The sequence below is a fragment of the Embiotoca jacksoni genome, unplaced genomic scaffold, assembly GCF_022577435.1.
Source record: "Embiotoca jacksoni isolate LCO1_2020_lvr unplaced genomic scaffold, fEmbJac1.0.p SCAF_23, whole genome shotgun sequence".
Classification (NCBI taxonomy): Eukaryota; Metazoa; Chordata; class Actinopteri; family Embiotocidae; genus Embiotoca; species Embiotoca jacksoni.
This window is the reverse complement of record NW_027185374.1, coordinates 10327351-10352338: the sequence shown is the minus strand read 5'-3', so window position 1 is coordinate 10352338 and position 24988 is coordinate 10327351. Positions and strand designations below refer to the sequence as shown.

The following is a 24988-nucleotide window of genomic DNA, read 5'->3' as shown; positions in this document are numbered from 1 at the left end:
ACTGAATTATTCAGCGGTGGAATCTAAACCCTCGCCTCACCGTCGTGTCCAAAAGAAAGAAGCTGATTAAGCCTCTGTCTGCTGCATGTTTACTGGAGTATTAAATATCCTGTGACAAGCTGCGGCTGCTAATGGTCATTGTGCTGCACTGTAACTCGCTGCAGGGTGAGAACAGAAAATAAATAAATACATGGCACTGTCATATTCTGTCAAAATTTGGGGTGGTGCACATCCAATGTGACATTTCCTGTCCCGTGGGAGAGGAAACTAGAAGTCAAGTCTCTCGGTTGGAGGACTCCGCCAACCAGTCGAGCTGCAGTTTACGTCCACGTCTGTCACGACTTTAAAGCAATTTAATAAGAGGTATTTCTTTTTGGTAAAATGGATGCCGTCACTATATAGACATGTATGATTCCAGTTAATAATTTCCAAAAATGTCCAGAACAGAGCAAGTTCCTTGTTTGTGTTCACGCGCTCAATAAAGTTGATCGACAAGGTTTCACCCGAGATTAGTGTCAGCAATTCAGTATCCGACCGAATGTGAAATATGATCACAATCTCATTTCTCATCAGTTATGCTGTTGAATAATGACTGGAAAAGTGTTTCTGAAGAAAACATTTTGAAGTCACAGTGACCTTCGACCTTTTGGATACAATCATTTTATCCTGTCAAGAAATTTGCGTGAAATCTTTTCATATTTCGCATATAAATTCTTAATTTATGAACACGGATGAGTTTTGTGCATCACTGAGTCCGAGTGAACATTTGTGTTACAATTGAAGACATTTCCTGAGATTATTGTGCTGACAAGCAGCGGACGGACGGCAGCATAAAAACTAACAGGACGATCCGAAACTCATCATTCATACTTTTCATCTATTGAAGTGAGAAAATATTTGATTCTATCAAAAAAGTAACATTTGAAAAATCTGAACTAGTTTGTTTTGATTTTGTCATTTTGTAATAGTTGCTTTGTAAATTTGAAACTCAACTGCGAACAATCAACCTTGAACCTTGAACTTCCTGCAGGGAAGTGATGTCGCCGCTGCTGGACCAAAGTTTCTGGACCTACTTTTGGACAATGTCGAACACGTATTGGCTTTCAGCTGTGAAATATCGATTTGTGTAGGCCCACAAAACCTGCTCATCCAGACGCAAGGAAACTGGATGTAATACGACCACGTAGAGAACAGAGATGCACTGTCCCCCCGAACAAGAGAGGACATCATTAGCATTGCAGACCATCATTAGGTACTATTGCCTGGTGCTGCAATCTAGACATACATTTCCTTTGCTGCAGTGCGTAGCGACACACCGGCCAACAAAAGTTGTCTAAAATTATGGAGCGGTCCGACTGGAAAGAAATAAAAGTCCAGTTTGTGTCCTGTTGTCGTGGACGGTTACGACATCGTGTCGCGTCTTTCTGCGGCCTCACGAGCTGCGGCTCACTTCGGTCTGACCCGTTACCGAGTGGTGGGAAATCTCCGAACACTGAAGGCCGGAGTAAATACCCCTCCACCAGTACGACTGTATTTGTGTGTAGAGATCAATAATTTACTCATTTAAAACGGCTTAAAAGAAGAAATATATTAGTAGCACGCTGGTGTCAGCGTATCGCTTTGTTTGAGTTGAAGGCTTGCAGCCGGTCAGCGGAGCGCTGCAGTGGTTTGTTGTTCACACGACTCGTTCATTAACAGCCCGACCTGCTGGACGCCTCATTGACCAGCATCTGATTGGACGATCACAACTCTGCAGCGTGTTCAACTGTTTCTACAACGCAGATGACAAATGATGTCAGTTTGAATTTATTTGAACTGGAGCTTTTGAACAAGTGACAGCCCTGACACACACACACACACACACACACAGTGCAAAATCGCCCCACACGCTAGAAAATGTTGTGTTCAATGTACACACTCTCATATTTCTGTAATTGTATATTTCAGATACAACAGTTGGAACTAAATAAAAGTTGAGTATTTTTTATATATTGTGTTATAAACTATCCTTAAATTGAAGATTAAAACACTAAGGCTGCAACTCTCCATTATTTTTTCTGATTGTTGTTATTAAGTGTCAGGAAATCTTTAAAATGATCTGTTTCAGGTCAGCAGTTAAAACCCACAAGTATTACTGTGCTATGTTACAAACACTGGGAGGCTGTGGCTCAGACGGTAGAGTGGGCTGCACACTAACCGGAAGGTTGGTGGTTCAACCCCCAGCTCCTCCTACCTAAGTGTCCTTGAGCAAGACACTGAACCCTAAGTTGCTCCCGATGTTGTACCATCGGTGTGTGAATGTGCTCCTGATGGCAGCACCTTGCATGGTGATCTGTCTCATTAGTGGGTGAAGGGGTGAATGGGAAAACTGTTAAAGCGCTCTGAGACCGAAAGGTGATAAAGTGCTATACAAGTACAGACCATTTACCATTAGATCTTATTTGAGGCTGCAGCCACAAAAGTTTTACTTAAATTGACATAAACTAGAAACAGATTTTGGTTTCTCTATCAACTACCAATGCTCAGTTCTATAACGGAGACACATTTAGTGTATCTTCACTCCCATCTGTCACAGAAAACTGTCCACATGCATCTGTGTTGACCCTCATCCGTCCTCTGTGGATTCTCCACGGCAACAGAGTGAGAGGAGGAGAAGCGGGATGCTGTGGACGGATGGACGGACACCCCACAGAGACACTAGACACTCTCCTTAAAAGGCCAAGCTGTGTGGCGGCTCGCTGCGGTCTGACACATGAGTGGACTTCACAATGTTCCCCTCGGTGTGTACGTGTGTGTACACACACACACACACACACACACACACACACACACACACACACACCTCTAAGACTCACACTTGCCAAAACACCATGTGGACAGCACAGACTGAGCGCTGATGAGAGTCGACACTTCACCATCACACCCACTTCACTCATTACACGTCCAACCGCTCTCTTTCTCTTCACTCCAACTTCTCAGTGCTCATCCTCTTTCTCTCCTTTCCTTCTCGCTTCTTTTCCTTTTCCCTCGTCTCAGTCGAGTAGGGACAGACTGACAGACATCACCAGGCAGCCAACTCATCTACGCAATGAAACCAAATATCATGACTTCAATTAACCAGGAAGTCCATTTACAAAAAGGTCAAATCAGTCCAGATTAAAATAATAATAATAAAAAAAAAAATCCCCAACCAATGGCCGACCAGCGAGCCAAACAGTCGGTCATCCATCCTGCCCTCCTCTTCAGCCAGTTGGTTATCCCAGCAGGCCAGCCGCTCAATAAACCAACCACACATTTATCCAGGCAGTCAGCAGATGAGTCAGTCAGTTTAGTAGTCTGTAAATCTGTCAATCATCCCTGCAGGTGGTGGAGCCAGACAGTGCCGGCGAGGATACGTGCACACTTCCAAAAAACAAACGTGTTTTTCAGGAAACATCAATCGAGAGCTAGAATGGAATTTTCCAGTGACCTCAGAGGAATATCATGCCAAAAAATAATAATACAGGACCATTATGTCCAATAAGCAAGTTAATAAAAAAATAAAATAAAAACAATGACAAAAGTCACATTGATTTAACACTAAAAATGTACTGTTAAGCAACCGAAGCATCTGAGCATTGAGATTTAAGTTAATTTGTCATTGAGATTTGTCAAATTAATTATCTTTGTCAAAACATTTAAAAAAAGAATAATTTATTAAACAGCTGTGTCACTTGTCTGTCTGTGGATGATACCATGTTGGAATCAAATTCTTCATTTGTTCTGACAAACGGGGAAAACTTCCTTCACCTTGTAGATCAAGCTTGTTCTCACCGAGTGTCCCTGAACTGCTCTTTGTCCTCAAGAAATATAGGAATGTCAAAAAGCATCCGTGTTTTCATTGTATACAGACCGTTTCTGCAGATGACTGTCAGTGAGGGAAAAGGTGTTGGTTCATTGTCCCTTTGATGAATGTGTGCAAAGGTTTCATTTTAAATGTTTGCTATTATTCTTTTAAATAAATACAATTATTTAATAAATAAAAGTAGATTAGAACTAAAAAAATGTCTGTGATCTGCAGCAGGATTTATATCAAAGGAAGTGATTACATATTTATTTCTTTGTCAGTTAGTGCTTAAAAATAAAAAAAATTCTAGACTTTTTCTATTCTCTCGGATTTTACCGCAAAAACACACTTCAAACTGAAAATTACATCACGATTTCTTTAGAAACTCTGCTGCAAAAAAAGCAATTTTGATCAAATTATCACAAAAAAACTCTGAAATCCAGGAGAGGCTGCAGAAAACCTCAGACTGGTAAAATGTAACGTCACTGAAACACATTAGTTCTGCTTCAGTCATTCTGTCAAACTATCTTATATTCTCAATGTGATGCTGCAATTTAATCTGACTTAATCTCCAACTGCAGCAAATAGTCTTCTAGTGACTCAAGAGTCTTTACTGATAAGCGACCATGACGGCCGTTTCTGATGAAGAGTGTGATGAAGAACGTGAGTTCTACCGGTCTGGAGAGGCAGTGGAGGAAAAAAAAAAAAGGAAAGAACAAAATCACCATCCTGTCAGATCCTTCGACTCTACGAGGAGCTCCACGCAAACACAAGTGATGACACCTTCACCTGCAACGACAGAAAACACTCGCGTGATACATTAAATGTCTCGTTGTGTGGACAACTACACGTTTGCCTGCGAGGCCTCGTCGAAAAACTATCCGTTTCCATGGTGACAGCAGGGACGTCCGTTAAAACAGGGAAGCACGCAAAATATGAAAGAGTGGAACGCTGCAGGGGAACACACACACACACACACACACACACACACACACACACACACACACACACTTTGTTCTGCAACGGTTTACTGTTCAGAAAAAGGGAAGGTGTGTGATGAAAGCTGCTGTCACTTCTGGTTGAGCGCCTGGCGAGGAGGCTGGAGGAAGAGGGAGAGTGGCAGGCTGCAGGCAAGAGTGATGAAGATGATAGGAAAGCGACGGATACAGAGCCTGCGAGGCATCGCCGGAAAAAATAATGTCCATGAGTAAAGGGGTTGTGCATCCAAACAGAATCTGAAAACCTGAATAAATAAAGCATGGTTATTGTGCCGGTGCCTTCATGTTGCTGAAGGGAACGAACTCAAGAAAGTGGAGCAAAACTGAGCAGCACAGAGAAAGACTTTCCACTTTATGCAGCACAAGGAATGTTTTCATAATCCGATTATGTCAACACGAAACAGGTAATTATCAATGACAATCAGAAAGGTATGAAAGTGTTCAATTAATGTGTGACGTGGAGAGACAGGAAGCAGCGAATGTCCCACTCCAACGGTCTGCAACCAAAGTTTACACAAAGAAACAAAAGACTCCACAACCTGCAGTTCACCGAGTTAAATGGACCGTAACGCTGAACATTCACGAGTCCCTCTTATCTCGCTCTCGCATCAGCCACGTTTTCATAGCGTGCTCAACGTTAGCCTCAAGCCGCCGAGCACTCGGCAGGAAACGCGTTCAATCTCCAGCGCTTTTGTCCCCCCGACAGTTTGAAGTGTGATTTTTAGGAGAAATGTACGTGGACGTTTCATGTTAACCGCCTGTCGACGTGACACAGATTACCTGTTCGGCTTTCCGTGATTGACGTTGCCCACCAGCGTTGCTGCTGAATGAGTCATAAATATAATGCCATGTCAAAACTGGAAAAAAAAAAAAAAACGTAAAAATCACGACGATGTGCAACAGCAACAGGAAATTGCACCGGGGGGGAAAAAAAAAAATTGCGAGTGAGTGAAAACCCTAACAGGATATTTATTTAACGAAACTACAAGCTGGCCTTATAAAAAATGACCAGCACCTCTGACAAGGACAAAAACAATCAGTGTGATCTCACTGCAGAGCTGCTGGTAACCGTGAACTCCACATATTTCCATGATCGTCAGTGAAAAAGGAAAAAGTAACATCCTGCGTGTTTTCATTTCAGACAAACGGACAGTCAGACAGACAGCGTTCGTCAAGGCCAACAGCAGAAGTGTTTCTGCTCAGAAAACTGGCTCCAAAAGGACGTGCAACGTCCTGGAAGTACAACGCTTCCTTGGAAAGGCGAGCACACCAAACAATGCTTCTTGACTTTGACAGTGAAGAGAAGGCCAGTGGAGATGCCTGAACCGAAGTCGCTCCTCTGCACGCGAATCATTTCCCGGTCCTGAGAGAGGAACAGACCACGACCCACTTTCAATCTATTCCTTTCTTAATGCTACACGTACAACTTGCCTTAATTCAGATCATACGACAGGTGGTTCCGACCGAGCGATCTGATTGGTCAACAGAACGTTTGGAACGTGCTCAAATCATCATGACATCACACGCTGCTCATCACTAGAAAATACCACCCCGCCTCCTCAATGGGAATATTTAATTAGAATTGAATTTCATGCGAGATGCAATATAATGTTTTTAATTGTTATAGATCTATTAAATGACCCATTTGGTGAAATCGGGTCCCTTTTGGTCTTTATTTGTCGCCCCGAGCAGCCGTACCGTAACACCAAAGATAAAATCCTACACATGACACGGTGATAAAATCTTAAAAATGTGTGACTACATTGATATTTTTTTTTCAGCGGATATCTTAGTTACAACAAGATTGAGCGAGCTGAGCAGTTCAGTGTTTCTAAGTGCTGTATTTATTCAGTTTGAGAAACGATCTCTTGAAAGCAATAAAACAGACTAGAAATCGTCTGTTGCTACGTGGTTGCTAAGGGCCAGACTACTTCCTGGAGGAGTAAACACTGCGCACATTACATTCGCGTCTACTGACGCGACTGATTTGTTTTTCCAGTTGTTAGTCACACCCCACGTGTTGCCATGGAAACGGAAATCACGCTAACAAAAAGTTTTATAATTTGAAAGCGAATTGGCCCACAATATGAATCCATTTTGATTGTATTATTTATTTCCATGGTAACTTGTATAATCGCAATATTACACTCGAGGGTGCTTTAACGTGATTATTGGCATGACAGTGATGCGGTCAGGACGGAGGCGCGTTTACACCCTCTCGTGTAATATTACTTAATTTAGAAAGGGCTAACTTTAAGAGGTCAACATCACAACATTTTTCCTCCTTTCCAAACACTTTTTATTGCCACCCACCAATGAGGTAACATCACATACTGGATCGGGTGGAGGTGCTGCAGGAGAAACCACAGTGAGCTAATTAAATACTTAGAGGTGGCCATTTTGCTCAAAAACATTCAATACTAATATTATAAAATCCACTTTTAGAAAAAGAAAATTCAAGTGCACTTTACGCAACAAATTTGTAGTTTTCATGCAGTTTAGGAGGGAGATTGTAAGATGCAGTCTCCACATCTGTAGCTGCAACTTACCGATGTTCCCCAAACGCCTCACCAGCTATCGGTAGATGCTAGCTAGCTAGCTGCGCGCAGAGACAGACATCAGTCAGACAGAAATGTGGCCAAACATCAGTTTGAAAAGAGTGAAATAAGGCGCTCTAATGTAAGTTTTAGTACAAGTTATGACTCGGCGACTTTATCCATATAAGCCAACCATGTGGAGCTAATGTACGATAAATGCTGTTGTTCACTGATGCTAAATGAGGTTTATTTGTGCCTAAATACAGCAAAAGTTATGTCTTTTAAAATGAAAACGTATTAGCATGCCGTTATCAACAAGGTATCAAACTTTGCTATTCAATGAAAAGGCATTTTTAGATACTTGATTCTATTGGAGCAATTTGGTTAGTGCCATAAAAAGGTATCAAACTTGGGCTCCCAGCCCAACACTTAGTCCTGAGAACTAAATCAGCTTTAAAATAACCAAAACTTACAACCGTTCAAAGTCCAGTCAGCGGTTGCTGCTCCACAAAACTGGCAACAGGCAGCTGCGGCACAAGCCTCGGATAGCGTGACAGCTGTTGATGTTCACAAGATTGAACCTGTAAATCAATTATTTACATGGATGAGCATCATGTCCACCGCTGGAAAATGCGTATTTCCAACATGGCGCCAAGTCACGCAACAAGAGTTGTGCAAATTTGCGAGCGAGTAAAGCGTAAGCGCAAGTCCCAGGTGAGGCCATCTCTGGCTCACATTTTCCAGCTAGGAGATAAATCACACGCGTTGTATGTGAATAAGAGTATCTTTGATTGGAAGAGCGAGTTGCGAGAGCAGAGACACATCTGGCTGAGGAAGATCTGCCTTCTGCCGGCAGGGTTAACCCCACATGGAGGTTCAACGGGCTGGAAGACTGCACCCCTCCCACGAGTCAATGACTATGTGGGTTTGTCTGGAGCATCTTTCTTCCTCTCTGCATGGTAACAGCTGATGAAGGGACGATGGATTAATAACACACCAGTGATCTTTGTGGATTTTTAAGTGATATGAAGGGGAAACGGGGACATCGCTAACTATTATTCATGTGACAACAGATAGCAACGACCTACAGTCACTTTATAACAATCTTCTGTTGTCGTAGAAATCACAGCTCTCTGTAGCCTTTAACTGCTCTAACACTGATGCTCATAACAACACATTATGTATATATATATATATAAATAACTGTTTCTGGCTTCTGTAGTCAAGACAGTCAAGGAGTAAAAGTTAAAATAGTTTGTCAATTTAAATATTACTTAAAAATTTCAGCCACAATGTCAAATAACAATCACCAATATTGAGGTACAATGCAACCGTATCATTAGGTAAGAAACATATAACTGTTGTTATTTGATATTGAAAGAAAAAAAAAAAAATTTTTAGGTGCGATGGGGAATGCCATCACGTTTCGGAGCAACACAGGAAACTGAAAATTGGCTGAACCTGATGGGCCGTTTGTGGAATATGGTTCCCGTTTGCTTTTTCACAAATCGGCTGATTATTTGAGAAAAACTCTCTCTACAAAACTGTAATTTATAACACGGAAAAACAATTTCCCTTTCTGTGTCTTGGTGTACACTTTTCAAACAGTCAAGCTGATAAAATATTGAACCTGGAACATGATGAAACAGAAAGAGCTCTGACCTGGAGCATATTTCAAGACTGGGTCAAAGCCGGCTGTGTTCTTCACATTGAGGAACAAGAAACGGTCAATAAAAAAAACCTTTTTTTTTTTTTAAAAAAAGCTGGTGGTGGTGGTGTTCAAACACAGTAAATCCAAGAGGAAGAAAAAAATGACCGGCAGCCAGATGTTTGCACATTTTGGATACATTTGAGAGTTTATCCAACAGCCACTTTGGCAAGTTATCAGATACGGAGATCTTGCCATGACAATGCTCAGTTTATGGTGAAACATTACAGTAATTATAGAATGAGGCAGATATGGAGCCCAGTGCACAAATAAAAGCTACTTTTAAAGATGACATCGAAGCCTTCATTTGAGTGGACTGTATGAGGCCACTTGGAGCAACATAATCAAAGTTTTGGGAAACTTCTGCCAAAGAGGAGTTACAGATAAAAATGAAAAAAGCTCTCTGCATTCATACTGGTTTTGTATAGTGGTATGCAAAGGATTACAGATTAATAGTCTTACAGAATCTAATTAAAGAGCACAATGTGCTTATGAGGGTGGATCAAAAAATTCAGAGACAGTTCCTGTTGTGAACGAATGAAGTGCAGCAGAGTAATGCAGTGAAGCGGGGGAAGCAAAGCCGATAAAGTATTCCAAGTCATATCGCTTTATCAAAAGCAGCAATCATCTGTCAGATGACTCAGAACGTCACAGTAGAACTGGATGTTGACCGTCTGACCCTGTGGGACGAATTCACGGTGCACAACTCCACAAATGTCGTAGAAACCCACCAGGTTTGTCTCCGTCCCCGACACGCCTTCTTTGGTGTTGGACAGTGACGCTCTGAACCTCTTGAAATACAAACGCCACTTAAAGTCTCTCGCTTCATTTCCGTAGTTTTCTGAAGGATTTCAAGGGTCTCTGTTGCCCATTTCCCAAATTTGACGGGCACTCAGTTCTTATGTCTATGGTGAAATCACAGACATCTCGACCAGTGATCACAAAAAGGTGCATAAATCAAGCGCTGCTTTTGATAAAGTGACATAACTTAAATACTAATAACCAAACGTCACAGTGCTGCGCCACATTCAAGTGCAACAATGAACCATCTCACAAGTGTTTAATTCACCGTGGTCCACTGATGTACTGATAGCAGACTTTTGCAACGTTTGCATGAAGAATAATGTCTCCTGAACTTGTTGTTTTTAGTAAATGGAGAGAAATTGTACAGTTTTGATACGCCAATATGTCTTTGTGTGTTCATGTGTGATGAGCACATGAAATAAGTCAAACTGGTCCATGTTGAGAACGCCTGTGTGCTCACCCAGTGGTTCTTATGTTTGTTAAGCCAAACCACTTCCTCTCAAAAGGGACTTTGTATAAACCAAAGGAAACCAAAATCAACACCAATGACCCAAAAATAACTTCTGTTTGGGAATCTCTAGGAAAACGACTGGCAAGCACAAACCAATTGTTTAACTAGTGTCTCACTACCCGTGTTATCCAAAGTGGCTTACAGTGCAGAAACAGCATACTTTCTGTCTGGGCTGCTTCTGTTTTTCCTTTGTTTTATGGGGAGCATTCACACCCAAAAAAAAAAAAATAAATAAAATCCTACAATAAAGTCTGTACTCAATGTCTGCAAACATGTTCCTGGACTTGATGTAAGTGCTGACAACTAGAGAAGGAACATAATCTGGGCCGTCACACTGCAACAGTAGTAGAACTCTTCTGCTTCAGAAAGTACTGTAAACTATGAAGTACTAACTACATCAGTTGGTCCTGATTGTCATAAACATGTGAAATACTAATAATAGCAGAATAATTAGAGGCACTCTCGCAGCCATTGTCTTGATAACCACTAAAACCGAGGCTGTATCGTATGCACACACAAGACTACAGGCACTTTGGTCAAAAGTGGTCACCATGTGGCATATGGTCAAGCTCGGCTGAAGTTAAGCCCATTGACTGTAAACCCTCCAAATACTTAAAAAAAACATTTAAACACACCAGCCTGCTCCTTCAAAAAAAAAATTTAAAAAACACGGCTGGCCTTGGCTTTCTGCATCCATTTTTAAAATCCCTCTACTGCTTTGACTGGCTGGGAAAACAGGCCTTCAAATTAGGTTAGCGGAGTCGCGTCTCCCTCAGGCTGCCTTTGCTGGAGCAAATGTGACAGCAGGGCGTGTTGGGGGGTTGAGCTCAGCTCGAGGGGAGGTTGGCTGAGTTTTGCCCTAATATGGACACAGGCTGGGGGGGTGGGGGGGTTGCTGCTGGAAGGCAGGGGAGAGGGTGGGCTGGGTGGAGAAGGGGAAACCTGCCCAGCGCCACCACAATGGCAGCCTCGCTTCCCGCTGCCGTATCATCCACGCTCTTTATCTTCCCTCTTCCACTCGGCTTCACATACCTCTGGTCTGAACGCTCTGGAGAACTCTGGAGAACTCTTCAGCAGTCAGGAGTCCTGCAGCAAGCGCAGTTCATTTAGAAGTGCTGGTGTTGCTCTCTGAAAGGCTCAGAAACCGTAAATCCACTCTCACTCTCACTCACTGGAGTCGGTGACACCGCAGCACAGAGCCGAGTCTCCTCCGCACTCAGCTCCGTCCAGCTGCTGGCTCTGCGTGGCCTCTGGTTCGGCCAGCTGGGCCCGCTGCCTAATTTTACACTTGCTTCAGTACAAACTCGCCACTATCCCTCCTCCACATCTGGCCTCTGGTGCAGAGAGAGAGAGAGGGACACTGATAATGGCAACTCACATTGGCCATTTTTTTCTATTTGCAGAGTAGAGGAGAAGGGTGGTGGGGGGGGGGGGGGTGTGTCTGTGGACGTAGTAAACAACTCAGAGAAGCTTCTGTCAAATGCTGAGAAGGGGAAAGTGTGATAACGAGAGAGAGAGAGAGAGACTGCCAAGGCATGCAAGAGTGCATGAAGAGAACAATAGAGGGAGGAAGAGAAATCAAGGCGAAAAAGCGAGTAGGAAAGTAGAGGAGGGCGCTCGGTATTTGGAGAGGAGGAGGAGGAGGCAGAGTGGCTGTCTGGCTACTACCAGCTCTCGCTGAGCAGAGTGGGACTCCAGGCGTAGAAATTCCTCCTACGTCTCTGCTCAATGCCACTTCTGTTCTGCCGAGCCGTGCATGTCAACAGCAACGCAGATACAAAGGGAACCATGTCTGTGTGTGTGACTCGACTCTTGTGTGAAACCAGTGTTAGCAAAAGTGTATGTGAATGCATCAAGACATCTTCACCGCCGCGGGCTCTTCCTCTGGGAGGTATGAGCAGCCAAAATTTGTGCAAAGTGAAGCAGCGGGAACCTACAAGATTATCCAAACGTGATAAATTTAGAAGTCTCCAAGCAGCAGATCACGATGCACCCGGAAGCTCTGAGGAAAAAAGGTTGAAGACTCCTGTGATGAATGGATTTACCCAAAACCTTTTTTTTTTTTTTTTTTTTTTAAACACTTTAGGTGGATTTATTTCGAGAAGAAAATAAAGAGTAAAATAAAAAGAAGTTGTCGAGTGAAAGATAAAAGATAAAAATCAAGAACTCGTCCAATTAGTTTGGCTTCACATGAAGGCAAAATCCACCGAACAAGCGCCTGTAAAGCTCTTTGATTAACACACGATATCTTGTTCGTTTCATCAAAAGTGTAAAACAAAAAGATGTTTGACAGCGATTAGATGCTGGACTCCTAAAACGTTACTGTGCCAGATCTGGAAATGATCCCGAACAATACCACCGGTACAACCTGGGGGGGGGTAATATTAAAAATATCAAAATATGCTGAAAAACTGATACTGATCAGTATACATTATCAGATATTTTTCAACTTGTAAGTCGGTATCTGCATTCACACTCTTAGGTATTTTATAGTTCCTCCAAAATCTTCTACAAATACTGTGCTATCAAACTGTGCTCATGTTATCTGTACAGGATACAAAGTGTTGACATTATTGTTCGCAGCTTAGAAAAATGCCCTCTGAGCAATTTCTACAAAAACAGATTGTGCGGCACAGGGGTGTTCCTCATGAAAACAAACCTATTTCTGGCTTTCCATAAACACCGGCTCCGCTGCGAAGGATCAGAGTCATCATGTCACGTTGGGAGATGATACCTGATCTCTACACATGAGACTTTCAGCTCTTCACCATCAGATTGGCTGCTGGTTTGTTTTTCCTTTCTTCCTCCTCACACTAAGTTTCCCTCAGTCACTTGTGCTCTGCGTATGAATGCTGTAAATCTTGTATCCCGACCCGTCAAGTTACAAACACTCGGTTACAAACAGCTGAGCTTGCAGAAGGTGACGGCAGAACAGGGTGTCCGAGGAAAGGAACTGTGACTACTGCGAGTGATAACGCTGCTTTGTAGCATGTCCGGGTTTGCCAAGGTTTCAGGAACTGCTCACCATTTACACTCTTACACTCTCTGTGAAATTAATTTCACTGTAGACTGAATTAACCATGAATACCTGTGCATTGCAGTCGTGAAGGTTAGAGCATGGTACTGAACTTTGAATTTTTAAATGGTACCGGCAGAATTTGTCTCGTCATTCGGTGCCAAATTCAGATTTCTAGTCCACATCCACACAAACACCTTTTTGTTTTAAAACGCATACGTGTTTTTTTTTCCCCCTGCGTTGAGGCAGGAGTAAATCTCATCAGCTTCAGAGGGTCACACCATTTCCGCTACAGAAGCTGCACTTGGAGCGCTCGGCCCAGTCACATTAAAAATCACTCCATTTCAACAAATAGAGCTTTCATTGGAGCTAAATGTTGGTCCCATAGCTGGCCAGGTTTTTTCTTGCAACACCCTTTGAACCTCCAATTAATTATATAACCAAATTATTAAGACTAATAAGCAGCATGAATTGTCCCAAATACCCCATGCAGTAATAAGGATCAGACGTTAAGCCATTTCTCTGTAGCACGCGCACACACACGCACACGCACACACACACACACACACACACAGCCTTGCCCTCCCTAGACTGCTGTTGTTTTGAAACAATACCGTTCTCTCTAAAGCGTGACGGTTGTCCTCTTCAGCCTCTTAATAGTTCTGCTCTCACCGACTGTTTGCTTGTCATTAACAATAAACAACTGTATTTCTCTGGATTCCTGCACCTGCTGAGATCAGTGACAGCGCTGCTGGACTGAAAAACACCAGTCAGGCAGCAGCCAGGATCTTTCTGACAGCTGTGGAAAAGCAGGAAAACTAAAACACGCTGGGTGGCAAAAATCATCTCTGTCAAAGTTAGATATCATAATGTTTGTTTTATACATTCGTCTCCGTGTTGCATAGTTGCACCATAAATCTTGCTTGCTTTTTAAAAAAAATTTTTTTTAGCATGTACAAGATTTCAACCTCACAGATCTGCCTGTATCACGCAGACATGTTGTTTCAGGTAATTTCACAACATAAACCAGTGTTCATAGGGGAAGTGAGACAGTATTGCTGTTTGTTAAATGGCAATCACTTCCGTGAAGCTGAACAGAAAGACGTGATCACAGCCTCTAGTGCAAAATAAATCTGTGGCCTGACAAAAATAGGGCAGAAAAAAGATGAAGATAATCCAGTCTGACTGTTTTTTTTTTTATCTTTTAGTTTTATAACTTTCAACCCAGCTTTCTACTGTAACACATTTTCCAAGGCTTTCCAATTTTCCAGTGGCCCAGAAAGTATGATGCTTTGGGCATTTGTGCATAAATAAACTGCCAAAGCAAAGAAGCTCATTGTTGAACATAGTTTGAACAAAATTGATAGGACATATGGTGGGCATTTTAAATGACCCCTCGTACCACGACTCAGGTTTCAGAGACAACAGGTTACTTATCTGACATGATGCAGCATAAAGCGGACCGTACAAGGTTAAATGAGGTCAAAATAAAGGTTTAATAAAACAGCAGGGAGCCAAACACCTCAAAACTGTCAAAATAAGCAAATAAATCCTGAATTATTATTTTTTTTTTAACATTGCCGCGCGTTAGGAGATGTGAACCTTGTGGTCTGAAAAGTTGGAGCATTTGAAACCACTTAGCTCACCAAAAGTCAAGTTTCCCCAAGTATACAACAAGATAAAAAAAACCAAAGAAAACACAGTAAAAGTAATATAGCAGCGACCGAGAGGCAACGAACATCGCAACACGGACCATGACGAGCTCGGCCTCGACACAATAACGGCCAGTGAGAGTGTATTGACACAGAGCCGCTGTCCCGCTGACAGGATGTGAGCTTAAAAAGTGAAACGTGAGTGGGAAGTGTGCAGGGTCATGAGGCAACACGGTTGTGCACACGCATATTCTGCCAGACAGACGCATAAAGACACAGGCAGACGGGCAGTTTGGGGTAAAACAGGAACTTGGAGCTGGTGTGCTTCTGCGACTCAAATAACTGAATTTCGTAAAGTAATAAAAAAAATAAAAATTAAAAAAAACAAGAGGCCGGAAACATGATTCCCGGTGAATGTTGAACACTGACGGCTTAACACTGTAAGCTTTTAAGAGAATAAGCTGTTCTAACAGCTGAGGTTTATTAATCCTGCTTTGCAGAACTATGAAAGTGAAAAGGCTCCTCGTATCAGTGGGCGCAGCTAAAAGGACAACTTTGAATTATCGGCCTTTCTCACAGCAGACTCGACATTGCAGGAAAAGCATCGTTGTTATGAAAAACATTGAGGATAGTTCTGTTCAATTTAAGTGTCCCACAAGTCATGACGGTGTGACAGAGACCCTGAATTTAGTGCTTTTCCTTTTTGAAATGAAAAACTGACTTCCATAAAAAATGCTAGATATTGATGGTGACATAAGGTCTCTCTCTCTCTCTCTCTCTCGTCCACACACACACACACACACACACACACACACACACACACACACACACACACACACACACACACACACAAAATCTGTTAGCTGAGCATCTGATGCTCTGGAGCCAGTGAGAAGTCTGCTGTGTTTTCTGTTCCAGCCCAGATGGCCGCATTGGCTGAGTCAGCAATGTCTGATGGTCCACAGTAAACTGGTTGAAGAAGTTGCTGATAACATGGAGGAGCCAGGAGATGTACTTCTAGCACGTTTGTCCTGTCTGAGGAAAGTCAGGACTTCAACAACCACTCTAAGAGTCCTCTGCTTCCCTTGACAGGATGCACACGAGTAAAATATTTGTAACTGCAATGAACTAACAAATATACAAAATCGAATCATATTATTTCAATGTGTTCAGTGTGAATATATATTGTGTGTGTGTGTGTGTGTATGGAGATCTTGTGTGCTGCTATGACAAACAATTAGTGCTTATCTAATCTAATCTAATCTAATCTAATCATCTCCACACCACTGAATGTACACAGGCAGAGGAACTACAATTTAGGCCAAAATTTGACATGCATAAGCAAACATGTCATCCAATGTGCCGAAGACGGTCGTACACCGCTGCAGGCTAACCTCAGTTGGCATCAGCCGTGGAGTAACGATACGAGGAAGCGTTGTAGTGCTGGTTCAGCTTAAACCTGAAGATATCAGACTTGGCACCCGTGCAGATCTAGAAGGAAATCCTTTGGGATTCCTCGTGTACGGTCACAAAGCTACTTGTGATTCATCGCTGGACTCAAGCAGGCAAAACCTGCTGCTGCAAGCAGTTTGAGAAAAGCTCAACTGCAAATATCACCTTAACTTCAACCGTCCCGGTGACAGTTTAAAGCAGCACATTTCAGTAGCTGGAGCCTCGTTGTAATATGACTGCAACGGCTGTAGTCACCAGATTTCCCACGTGGGAAGGTAGCATCAAGAAGAGCTAAAGATGATGTATGACTCAAGTAGTCAAGTAACTGTGGTTGAACAAGGATAGACTTTGTCCCGTTTTAATTATTTACGAGGTTGCAAAGATAAAACTTTACACCTTGTTGTAGGACCCGAGCAGCACTAAAGAAGTCCAAAAGAAACACTGCAGAGCAACACAAAGGCTTTCCCGCGTGCTTGCCTCGGGCAACCTGTAACACAACAGCAGGTTAAAAAACCACAATGAGAAAACGTGCCAGTGTGCAACAGGGTGTGAGATACCATATCCTGTTTTTCTGTTACAGACAAAAACCTCAAGTGGTGAGAAAACAAAACTACAGAAACTTTAAAACGGCTCTCCAACACTCGCTTCTTGTCAGTTCAGCGACACACACACACACACACACACACACACACACACACACACACACACACACACACACACACACACACACAGAGAGAGAGAGAGAGATTCTGCCAAGTCACATTTGTAAAGTGTGACATGTTGTTTGCTCTTTTTAGTGTTGTCCCATCAGCAGCAACACAAGCACAACATCTGAACCACTTACATGCTTCACAAGAGCCACAAAAAAATCCAATACAGACCGATTCATCAGTTTACATTAGCCGCACACTTGAAACGAATTCTAAGAGGTGGATTTTGTCACGGTTGTCAAGCCCAGTCTGCAAGGACATACAGCAGGGTCCGTCACTGGGACGCTACAAAGCCTAATATAAATACTCAGGGATTCTACTCAGTCCTTCTACTACAACTTTGCAAACAGTTCAGTGCATTTCATCCTCATCAGACTAAAGTCAAGATGCCTTTATAAAGGCAAACACAACAAACCAAATGCCACACGCGTTATCATTTTTCCACTGCTGCTTGTTGCAATGACCTGCCAGCTTCCTTTTGGGGCTACACAAAGCCCTGCATGTCATAACTCGTCCCCACCTTTAAAAGTGAACGCTGAGGCACACGGCTGGAAGAGCTCGCGGCAAAGAACGTGGAAAGCGTTTCAATTTCCTCTGAGAGGAGATCAGGTTGATTCACAACAGCCATTGTGCAGCATGTTCAGGAATTCAATCGGCATTCCACAAATGCTGCAGTTACTGCATGGCATACTGACTGAGGCAGGGGACGGACGGACGGACGGACGGACAGACGGACACACACACACACACACACACACACACACACACACACACACACACACACACACACACACACACACACAGGGAAGTGCAGCTGTTGCTGTATGTCCTCTCAAACAAAAGAGCGCCATTTCAGTGCATTGAGGCCCCTGAAATAGCATGTTCCTCTTACAACCTGCAAGAGTTGGCATCCCATGCTGGTTTCAAATTTGAAGACAGCAACAAATACACAAGTAACTTTGAGTCCCGACACTTTATTTTACAGAGCTTTCACACTGTCTGGTGTGCTGCCCAGCTCAGTGTTGCTGTGTTTCAGACTGCAAACCAAGTTGTTCCCAGTTCTTTTACAATCTGTAGTCCTGATTGGTTGATTAAAAAAAAGAAAAGAAAAAAAAAAGCACAAAGCAAAATGAAGTACTACTACTAACATCTGAACACGGCTGTGACTCAAAGTATTGAAGTAAATGAGTCAGGAGCTATGATCCGCTGCTGGTGTTGGACGTAGTAATAACGAGCACGCTTCATTAACATCACATAGGCCAAAACAGAGCTACTCATTGGCAGCTCATGAGGAGGGAGGAGAGAGGAACAGCTGCTGTTATCTGGCACTTACAGTCTGAGGAACATTTGACTATGATCACAGGGCTTTTCTACCGGCAACGGGGCTGAGAAATTCACAAATTACAGCACGAGAAAGGAGATATTTTACTCCAACCACCTGCCTAAGAGTGAACCGTGAGTTGTTGACTGTCTGTGGACTGAACGAGCGGTTTGTGAAAACGCAGTGATTGCGGATGTAAAGATTTGTTCCAACTTTCTGCAACGCTTCACTCATTCAGTCAACCAAAAAAAAAATAAAGCAATGACGACGTTGCTCGGTGAGCTGACAGCGAGAAAACCGACGTGAACTGGTGGCTGGATTTGGCTACTAGTCACAAGCTAAGTTAGCCAGACCGCAACGCTGCTGAACAAACACCAGGAAAGGTCAAGAAGAGTCTGGGAAGCTAAATACAGCACGGGCGGTGATGAATAAAAGTCCCACCAAACTTTCACAACAACACAACAATACCACGTAACTCATTTCGGCACTCAAACGCAGCTAATGTTAGCCGGAGAGTTAGCGCTTCCTCCCCGGCACCTCGGTCCATGTGAACCCGTTTTGACAGTCACCGATCTGACGGAGATTCACGATATGCGGGTCGACAACCAGGTGACGATAACGCAACGTAAAGCCCACGAAACGCGAAGAAAAGTTGGTCAAGCCCGGAAACTCACCCGGTATGTCTCTCGGTGTAGTATTTTGTGGGTGGTGAGCACCGACGTCTTGGTCCGAGCAGTACTTTCACCGACCTTGGCAGCTCCGTCTGTCCCCGGCAGCAACAGACAACAACAGTGAGCGCGTACCCGTCCCTCTCCACCACTAGAAAACCCGTGGAAAAAAAAACAACCAAGTCTCTAATCCCGCCTACCTGTATTTTAATTGGTCGATATCAGGGACCATGGGAAATGAGCCAATTAAAATCGCGCTTTCTTCCTCTTCGTCCAATAGCAACGCGGCAAATTATTTCTTCTCCGCAGCGCCTGGCAAAGTTTTTCTGTCTGAGATTAAACTGAAAATTAAGTTTATGAAGAGAATTTACAAAGTAAACGCAGCTTTATCTGTTGTATCATTACAGTGTTTTAATGTGAGAGGTTATTTTTTTCTCTACAGAGTAAAACACGCCACAGGGCAATACAATAACTATATTTGGACAACATTTTCGTGCTAATCAGGATATGAAAGTGTATTTACCTAATTAAATTCTGAGTAGTTACATCCCCATATGACCTTCATCTTTCCCTAGTAGGTATCTAATTTTTAAAGCACAACTTCATTTAAATCTAGAGAACTGGTGTAGAGGGGAAATAAGTCTCTACCATTGTGGATCAATAGATTATTAATCAGGTATTTTAATAATTGATTAATTACTGTTTTTGTCATGTAAGCTATATGGTAAATTAGACAAAAAAAACTCATTCATCAGTTATCGGACAAAAAACAGCACACTGAAACAGACAATGAAATGAATCATCAGTTCTCTAAATCAGAGATGTCTGAGCCATTTTGAATTTGCAGGACCTTTCATCACTTGTTCTCTTGAGTTGTTAATTAGGGCCTGATTATATATCTGCAAGACGATGTTATTGGCCAATAACAGATATATATCGGCATATGATTTGTCTGATATGTGCCAATATGAAAACTTTTTTTACAGGACATAATGCAGAAAAAGATGCTTGGGGTGGATTAGAAAACGTTCTATCAGTTTTTTTCTATAATCATTATTTGTAATGAATGCATTCTCAGTGAACTTCACCGTTTCAGAGCACTGATTTCATTGTGAATAATTAACTGTAAACTATCCTGCCGCCATTGTATATCTTTGTCACAAAGTGTTTGATAACTACATATCAGGGATAGATTTCATTATTGTAATTTTTGTACTCCTATTATCAAAAGCATTGGTACCAAAACTCGGGTATCTCGGGCTCTACTGTTAATGTAATCCAACCACGTGCCAGATTCTGTTAGCAAATTGGAGCTCCAATTATAGTAAACTAGCTGCGTGTAGCGGCTAGTCTTAGCCTGCATTAAGATTAATGGATGAAGTCAAAGGCATGTTTGAACATTGGTGGGTTTTTAGAATAGGGGCTTCCATACTCGCCCCTGACACACACACAGAGCCTTTAAAAACGTCAAGCCTCTACAATGAAAACAGTCTTTTCGGTGCAGGGCTCACTGATGCTCTTCTTGTGTGTGTTGCTACCAGGTTGCCACGACGCACACTAGAGCTTTGAGTCTTGAGAAAGCTCATTGTTGTCAGCACTGTGGTTGAAGGTATGTGCAGGGTAAACCTCCACAGGCCTAACAGGGACAGTTAGGTTTGATAAAGGAGGGGTCAGAATACACCCACGTCCTCCACCACCACAGCTGCCTGTTGTCATGGAGTTACATGTCCTTTAGAGTAACACAAATCAAGAGACAGTCAGCATTGTTATTCTGTCTACCTCTGACTATAGCTACTGATGAATTATATCGTGAGTTGTGCAATTATGAGACACGAGACCGTGCTGGAACATGAGTGAAAGTGAAAACTGAAACTAACAGTTTACTACCTGAAGTTCACATGAAAGGAAACCTCTTTGATCTGGTTCTGTCGTATGGCATGGAAACTGAAAATGTAATTGTATTTCCTCAAAACCCTGTTTTGTCGGACCACTTCTTATTAACATTTGAAGTTACAATAATGGACTACACAGCATTTGGGAATAAATCCCACTACAGTAGATGTCTGACAGATAATGCCGTGGCCAAATTTAAGGAAGTAGTTACATGCTATCCTCTTCGATGCCGTGTGTTAAAGCAGTGGAAGGCATCTACGTTAATCTTCCACACAAGTGGATCATCTGGTAGAAAACACTGCAGTATCTCTGCTACAACTCCAGATGATGTCGCCCCTCTGAAGAAGAGAGTAATGAACCAGAGGAAGTTGTCTCCGTGGTACAACTCAGAACTACGCTCTGCTAGGCAGGGGACTAGAAAGCTGGAAAGGAAATGGAGTTCCACTAATTTAGAAGAATTTCACCTGCCTGGAAGGATAGGCTAATGTTATGTAAGAAAGCTCTTCGTAAGGCCAGGACTTTATATTATTCATCATTAATAGAGGACAACAAGAACAACCCCAGGTTTCTTTTCAGCACTGTAGCAGGCTGACAAAGAGTCACAGCTCTGTTGAGCCCTCTATTCCTTCAGCTCTCAGCAGTAATGACTTCATTAACGTCTTTACTAATAAAATTCTTACTATTAGGGAGAGAATTGGGCAGACTCTTCCTGCCACCGTCACTGATGTGATGTTAAGCACAGCAGCCATGAAAGCAACTGTAGAACCAGATGTAAACTTGGAACATTTTTCTTCTGTTGAGCTCTCTGAGTTAACTAGAATTATTTCTTCATCTGGATCCTCTAGCTGTCTGTTAGATCCCATCCCAACTAAACTTTTTAAGGAAGTCTTCCCTTTAATTAATACTTCCATATTAGATCAGATCAACCTATCTATTGTAACCGGCTATGTACCGCAGGCTTTTAAAGTGGCTGTAATTAAACCTTTACTGAAAAAGCCGACTCTTGATCCAGCTGTTTTAGGAAACTACAGACCAATTTCCAACCTGACGTTTATTTCTAAAATCCTTGAAAAAGTTGTTGCAAATCAACTTTTTGATCATTTACAAAGGAATGATCTGTTTGAAGATTTTCAGTCAGGCTTTAGAGTTCATCATAGCACAGAAACAGCTCTGGTGAAAGTTACTAACGACCTTTTATTAGCCTCAGATAATGGACTCATCTCTGTACTTGTTCTTCTGGACCTCAGCGCTGCTTTTGATACGATTGATCATACAATCTTATTACAGAGATTAGAAGATGTTACGAGGATTAAAGGAACTGCATTAGACTGGTTCAAATCCTACTTATCAGATAGATTCCAGTTTGTCCATGTCAACAATGAGTCTTCCAGACAAACAAGAGTTAGTTATGGAGTTCCACAAGGCTCAGTGTTAGGCCCAATACGTTTTACTTTGTACACGCTTCCATTAGGAGATGCCATCAGGAAGCACTGCATAAACTTCCATTGTTATGCAAATGACACTCAGCTACATCTTTCTATACAACCAGATGAAACTAATCAGTTAGTAAAACTTGAAGCCTGTCTAAAAGACATAAAGGCCTGGATGACCAAAAACCGTCCTGCTTCTAAATTCAGACAAAACGGAAGTTATTGTACTTGGTCCTAAACACCTCAGAAACTCTTTCTCTAATCACTTAGTAACTCTAGATGACGTTGTCTTGGCCTCCAGCAAAACTGCGAGGAACCTTGGAGTCATCTTTGATGAGGATTTGTCCTTTAGCCACCATATAAAGCAAATCCCCAGAACTGCCTTCTTTCATCTACGTAATATTAATACAATCAGGAAAATTCTTCCTCAGCATGATGCAGAAAAACTCATTCATGCATTTGTTACTTCTAGGCTAGATTATTGTAATTCCTTGTTGTTAGGATGTCCAAATTACTCTTTAAAAACCTTGCAGTTGATCCAAAATGCTGCAGCATCTATGCTGTCCTTTTCTCTCTCTGCTCTCCTCTCACCCCAACCAGTCGAGACAGATGGCCGCCCACCTCTGAGTCTGGTTCTGTCGGAGGTTTCTTCCTGTTAAGAGTGAGTTTTTCCTTCCCTCTGTTGGAGGTTTTTCTCCCTTAAAGAGGAGGTTTTTTTCCCCTCCTAGCTTACGTGGGAATTGTTGAATTGTTGGGTTTCTCTGTATAATATTGTAAAGTCTTGCTGTAAGGACTTTAATGTGTTAAGTGCCATGAAATAACCTATGTTGTGATTTGGCGCTATATAAATCAAGTTTAATTGAATTGAATTGAATTGAATTGAATTGAATCTTTGCTGTGACTAAAAAGTTCAATAATAGGAGCTTACATGATTCCACACACATGCTCACTGTCTATTGAGCAAATCAACTAGCTTAAATTTAAGGCTTAAACTCATAAGAAGCCTTAATGTCTGTCCTTAACTTAACATGCTAGCTTAGCCCAGCCATTATAATATTTGACACTGTCATTGCTTTGGAAATCAGAGGCTGCAGAAGCAGATTTGAATAAAAGCCACATACAAGCTGAAGTGTCTTTGAGCAACACATTTAATACCTTGCTGCTGACGGGCCGACACCTGACCTTCCTGTGGTACAATTATTTTGTCTAATAATATGTACGTATAGCCATCCAGATTGTTCAATTGTGTAAAGATGTCCAAAAGTGACACCTGGTGGTGATTGCTTGTAATGCAGTTATTACTGTTGCAGCAATGAGAGCAGATCACTGCCACAGTTTGAAAGTCACAGTCTGCACAAAGACTGCACTCAATGGGCCTTTTGCTCTACAGGATTTATAAAATATTACGAAAACAGCTGAGCTGAAATGTCCCTGTGGCTAAATTAAGAGGAAATCCGGTTTACACTGAGGAATATCAGATCAAATACAACACAACACAACACAACAACAAATTATCCTCGCTGTATTTACATGATTCACATTCAAAGCAAAAAAGGTAAGATTGGAATCTGACAGAACACTTATACAACACAATGAAAACATAATCGTCTTAAACACAGTTTTATGTTACCATTTAGATTAAATTCGGTCACTTGGAAAAGATGAACATTTCTAAATAAAATGCATTTTGTTTTTCTAGTGTGCGTTGCCCGTGACTCCACAACTCACCATTAAATCATTGCTCACTTTTTGTTGCTTATACAAAGATAAAATTTGGCTATAAGAGTTGTGGAGTAAATTGTAAGAAGTAAGAAAATGAAACTAAAATGGTTAAAATCTGCTTTTTATCATCATTTTCTACATGGAATTCAGTTGGGTAAAGCATTCGGCAACATCACATAGAATACAATCAGAGTCAGTTTTCTCCAATCTGTGCTTCACTGAGTAAAATATGTCAGTCTAAGATTGTGGGGCCCGAAACCAGTCTGTTACTTTTCTTCACTAAGTGACAAAAGCACAAAACAAAATCAAGTTTGAGGTCAAATATAAACACAAATGTTGCAGTGATGACGTTGGCTTCAAAATTTTAACTCAGGAAACATTACTGCTCAATCAATATGAGGAAAGAGCTTCACCTCTTGGTGGCAGTAGCTCACTACACTGCTCAGTTTGATCCTGCTAGATCTGTACTGTTTCCCATCTGAGCTGAATATAATGTCGACAATCTTTAGGTTTGTTGATGATGTATGGGAACTAATTAATCTATTGCATTCCTGACCTTTAAATGGTATTTTTACCTCTAAATATTCTGAGGGGCATCACTTGAAAGCACCAACCTGCACTAAAATGACACTTGATGATGTATGAACAGAGAGCAGCAACTGTGGGCGGAGTTAGTTTGCTTGCAGTCTGCAAGTGCTTTATGCCTGTTAGATCAGCTGTAGGTTCATACAGTATAAAAG

General features: G+C 42.0%; 1 protein-coding gene across 2 annotated transcripts in view; it reads right to left on the bottom strand.

The window, feature by feature from the left end:
* The window catches only part of fam49a (family with sequence similarity 49 member A), a 34511-nt gene extending 15172 nt beyond the window's left edge, over positions 1-19339 (bottom strand). For both annotated transcript variants that reach the window (XM_069158652.1, XM_069158651.1), the window contains exon 1: positions 19210-19339. The gene's annotated coding sequence lies outside the window, so the exon portion shown is untranslated. The remainder of the gene's footprint in view (positions 1-19209) is intronic.
* Between the last annotated feature and the right edge of the window lie 5649 nt (positions 19340-24988).